Raw genomic sequence first — 5,863 nt, 5'->3', positions numbered from 1 at the left:
TTTGTGAACACTCTTTCCACAACTAAAGCAACCATTCGTGTTGGGTAGACACTTACTATCGTGCTTCTTCCCACACTTAGCACAAATGTACCTAGCCACGGAAGATATACCACCATTGCCTCATTGAGGTTTAGGGTTAGACACCCTATCCTTGTTGAAGTTAAAAGGAGCATTGGAGGAACTTTGACCGGATGACCCTTGTCGGAATCTAGGATGACCATGTCCATCAAATCTTGCATGTGAAAAATTACCATCACCGGTCTTAGCCCTTTTTACCTCCCTAGCCTTCTCTTTAAGTTTCTACTTTTTGATTTGTTGTGCATGTACCATGAGAAGTGAGATGTCCATATCATGAATGAGCATAGCAGTTTGGCACTCTTTAACCGCCATTTCGGACATACCCGACACAAACTTACTCATTCTAGCCATAGAATCGGCAACTATTGTTGGAGCATATTTGGATAGTTGTGTAAACTTTAGAGCATATTCCTTCACACTCATACTTCTTTGACGAAGGTTAATGAACTCAAGCACGTTTTCTTCCCTCATCTCAAGAGGAAAGAACCTATCAAGAAAAGGTGATTTAAACATTTCCCATTTTATGGGGTCCGCTACTACCGGTCTTGTTTTTTTTCATTGATTATACCACACTTGAGCAACACCTTTCAATTGATAAGCAACCAATTTTGCCTTTTCTCCCGAAGTCACTCCCATGATAGCAAGTACCTTATAGACTTCATCGATAAACTCTTGAGGATCTTCATCAACCTTGGAGCCATAAAATTCCAGAGGGTTCATCCTCATGAAGTCCCTCACTCTTGAAGCCGCCGTACCCACATTTGGGTTCACGGGTACTACCACCTCCCTATTGGCTTGGACCATCACGGCTCGAGCCAACACTTGAAAAGCTGATCTAAACTCTGCATTTGTAACTTGTTCGGCCAAAGGATCGACCGGAGCTTGAGGAGGAGCTTGGGGGAGGAGGCTTCGTTGTTCCACATTCTCCCTCACATTCCTTCTAGTATAAGCTCTTCGCGTAGACATATCCTGGAGAATATAGGATAAGGATTAGGAGAGAGACTTTATAGAGTTAAACTCTATCGCACGACTTTAGAGTAATGAAAGAAGTGGAGTTTACTAATCATCTTGTAGTCTCTCATTCATAAATGTGGCACGTTTCACACTCATGAACAAGACTCTAATAGACGTGGCTTATGAGACATCCTAGGACCATTCTAAACCTTGTGCTCTGATTACCAACTTTGTCATGACCCATGGATACCCCCTAGACATAACATGGCGTATGGAACCCCAAAGGACTCCACACAAGCCACTTAGGTCTCATAACCTAAGAAATAGAATGATAAGGGTAAAACAGTAGTCCAAGTCCAAAACATTTTATAAAATGAAAAGGGGAAAAGGCATAGATTCTCCCTCCCCCCCCCCGAACTTGTCCCGAAAAGTCAGTTACACACTTAAACTATCATGGTGACCTATTACACACCTTAACTACTCAAAAGTGAATTTATTACCACCCTGAGACGTGTAACACCACTCTCACATTATGTGGTGTATTACACTAGCTGCCACATCAGCGCTACGTCAGCGTCATGTCATAAATTATAATTTATTTATTTTTTCTTTATTAATTAAATTTTATTTTGTTAACTATATTTTACTCTAACTAATCCCTAATTAATTGTTTTAATTCTCTAATAATTGTATCTTCTTCATCACTAATTCCATCGATTTTAAATTCTCATTTCATTGGAAAATCATATTCGGTCCCACCTTCACTATTGATTTTGTTCTTCACCACCATTATATCACCTTCAATTCTTCTTCTTCTTTGTCACCCAACACCAAATATCACTACCATCATTATCAATATCATTTTTTTCAAAGTTGCTATTACCACCAAAATAAAAAATTAATTAACAACCAAAAATTCTTTAAAAAAGTAAAAAAAAATGAAACAGATAGAAACAATCAATCAAAAAATTTCTTGATAAAATACAATTATTCACTAACAAATCTATGGGAATTAACCTAATTGCGAATCAAAAAAAAATTGTGCTTTAAGATTGTGATGAAAATAAAGAATGAAGAAGAAGAGTACAATGGATGGGGTTTGAAGAAGAAGAGGTGTGGGGGTGGGGGTGGAAAAGAGGATTCTAACTTTATTTTACTTTAATTTCAAACTGACGCGCCTATTTTTATTTTTTTGCCTCGTCAGTTTTAGAGGGTAAGAAAATTCACTTTTGAATAGTATAGGTGTGTAATAGGTCACTATGATAGTTTAAGCGTGAAACTGACTTTTCGAGACAAGGTCAAGGGGGAATTTATGCCTTTTCCCAAATGAAAAGCGGAAGTCGAAACTCATGTCTCATCATAGCAATCTAATACAATAGAATGAACTTGGGCCTAGCCCATACATCATTCGAAAAGGGAATACAAGAAAGAAACCGAAAAAACAATAAACTCCGTCCTCGAAGCATGAGGACTCATTTTCTCTTGCGTCTCCTCCTAGCGAGAGCTTCCCAGGCTCGAGCCGGAGGACTTTCAGGAGTTCTCCTAGTTGAGCGAGACGTGGACTGGCGAGGTAGCCTCGGAGGACCTAGATTCAGATGATAACACTCCCCCTCCCCATGGACCTTGATTTGGGTTTGCCCCGCTTGGGCATGTACAAACAATATTTATACTTCCTTTTTTTCTTTTCCTTAAGTTTTTGTAAGCACATGGATGCTCGTTTTGCTATTTTCATAGCCGTAATTAAATGCTAGAAGATTATAACTCATTGTTCTATTACTCAGTACTGATTGGATTGCGGAATTTAGTCAATGCACGATTCGGAGTCCATAGGCGAAACAAGGGAAAAACAGGGGAGACAGGGCTGGGATTTTGTCTCATCGTCTCCCGCTCTAGCGAAAGACTTCCTGCTCTGGCGGTCCTGCCCTGACGGGATGATCTCTCCCCAGCAGCCCTAACGGGGTCAGTTTCCAAGACAACACTTCCTGGGGTTCCCCCATTTCTAGAGTTTTTCATTAACTCCCAGGACCATAATTAAGCATTTAGGATAACCCTCTTAGCTAAGCTAGGAGTTGTCCATCCCGAGGTCAACCCAGCGGTGTACACACCAGAACTTTTTCCCACTAATTTAACACAGCAAGCATGCACATCCTAAGAATATGTCTATTAATTACACGGTTTATAATTGGTTGCAAAACACGTCAAGGGAACATTTCATAACAACAAATTCCACTATTATGCAATAATAGCCTTTTTTCTTACATGGTTCACGACCAATCCCGACTGCCCTGAAACCGTAGTTTCCCTACAATCACAAGTCGTTCGTTTCCCTTACCCTATTTATCAATGGTAAGTCCATGCACAACTAAAAGTTGCATTCCCTCTCATAAGTATATCATGTCACACGTCAAGAATTTGTTTATGAATCACATCGTAGTTTATCTCTAGACCTTTGCACATAACTAGAGCTGTCAAAATGGGCTGACCTAACCCAACCCAACCCAAACCTAACGGGCTAGAGAGTTAAATGGGTTGGGACAGGCTGGCCCTTTTAATTAAAGGGCCTATAAAATAGCATCCCAACCCAACCCTAAGTGGGCCAAGAGTTGGGACGGGTTGGCCCTTCAACCAAAAAATGGACAATATTTTCCTCTTAGAAAGGATACGAACGTTGATGTCCGATGAACACGACATCAATACATACATAAATTCATTCATGAATTACACATACTTCAGTGAATATTTACAAAACAAATACACAATAGCAAAGATACAACATTCATAAGATTCATTCGAGCAAAAAAATATTACATGATCACTATTTTCATAAACAAGACAATAAAGAAGAAGTGACAAATTAGGCATAAAACAAATGTGAAAAAGGTCAAAGATTCATAGTTATGATGGAGTAAATGGACTTGAGCTAAATAAGAAAAATTTAGTGGACTAATGACCCTAAAGTGTAAAAGATATGTAAAAAATATAGTCTTGATTTTATATTGATACTTTTAAAGTATTTATTAACAAATTCTTAACAAGTAAAACACTACTTAAAATATATATAATAAATATTTTTAAAATTCACAGCCCACGGGCTGGCCTCTGAGGCTTGCGGGTTGGCCCTACGAAGCCAGCGGGCCAAATGAGGCTGGGCTAAAAAGCCTCGTTCCTAAATGGGCTGAAAAAATTGAGCTCAACCCCATTTAATTCAAGGGTTGGGTTGGGCCGGCCTAGTGGGCCAAGCCCATTTTGACAGCTCTACACATAACCAAGTGATGACTCTCTCTCTGACAACAAGTTAACAAAAACCCAAGCAATCATAACTCACATAATTTCAAACATTTAGGCAAGTACATTACACACATCGAAATCTAGACGGGCAACACTGTGCACATAATCACATCATAGCATTCAAGCAAGTACACTTCACACACCAGCAGTTATTCAGACAACACCATGCGCATAATCACAATTTCAAGCTACATCACACAAGCAAGTCAAAATTATTAACTTAATTCGCTTCATGGATGACTATTAGCTGATCATACATGCGTTTATACAGCCTCTAAGGCCATATACTAATTGGAACCTTCTCGGTTCTAATTTACCTTGCTTGTGTCCCTTCCACCGCGACTACGACATCCAGTTCACTTTGTTAAGATACCAATTGGAATCTGAAGATACCAATTGAACTCAACCCATACCACAAGCAACAACCCGCACAGAAGGAGAGAAGAAATGGAACCACTTCCTAGAATGCTTCATAGCTTCCTGAAGATTAGATGTGGACGTCAACACACCAATCCGCAGGAGTCTATTCCACATTTGCTCTTGTATTGGGAGACTGGCAACCTGGGCTCTGATACCAATTTGTCACGACCCAACCCACCGGGTCATGCGGGCACCTACTCTAACACCTAAGTATGAGGACTCTTGATACCCAAACGGTTAAAAACATGCGGAAGATTAAGAAAACTAGACATAAAAGGAAATTCATGAGATTTTTACATAATAAAGAGTTTAAACAATCCAAAGTTAAATTTGTAAAATAATTAACTCCCCAAGGGACCTAGACTAAACAGGTACAAGAGCATCTAAGATTACAGGGTATAAAATACAGTAACTAAAGACACAGTGATACCGTGAGTTTACGATATTTTTAATACATTTCACTTAAGAGTTATGTGTGTCTAGGGCCATTTTGTATTGGTTTTTATGTATTTTTCTCATGTTTGAAGGAAATATGTTCAGACGTGGAAACTGAGAGACGCAGCTGAAGGATGTGCAGAAAAGGGCATCTACGGAGGTGATCCACGGACCGTAGGTCCATTCACGCTCCGTAGATGGGTGTCGTAGATGGGCAGAAAAGGCTTGAAGGAAAATCAGGGAATTCTTGACCAAGTGTGGAACCACGGTTGCAATTGATGGACCGTAGATTGATCTACGAACCGTACTGTTGATCCGTCAAATGATTCAGAGAGGGTTTTAAGATTCTATGTATGGAGCTACGGAGGAGGATCCACGGTACGTACTGGTGCTCCGTCATTTGGTTCAGAGATTTGAAGATTTTGAAGTTAGAAATTTTCCCAAGTCTTGAGTCACGGAAGGGACCTACGGACCGTAGATCAATCCACGGTCCGTAGGTCAGTATCGTCGATTGAAATCGCGTTCTGAAACATTATTTCCTTATTTCATTTCCTTTTTAGTTAGGACTTATTTTTCTATATATAAGGCATGTAAACCTCGTTTTTGGGGGTTAGACTTTATTACTTTTGTCCTACTTTTTTGACTTGGGAGATTAACTTGCAACTTTAGCAATTCTTAATTTCCTAAG

Source organism: Solanum tuberosum, unplaced genomic scaffold, assembly GCF_000226075.1.
Source record: "Solanum tuberosum cultivar DM 1-3 516 R44 unplaced genomic scaffold, SolTub_3.0 scf00156, whole genome shotgun sequence".
In the NCBI taxonomy this organism is placed as follows: Eukaryota; Viridiplantae; Streptophyta; class Magnoliopsida; order Solanales; family Solanaceae; genus Solanum; species Solanum tuberosum.
This window is presented reverse-complemented; position numbering follows the sequence as displayed.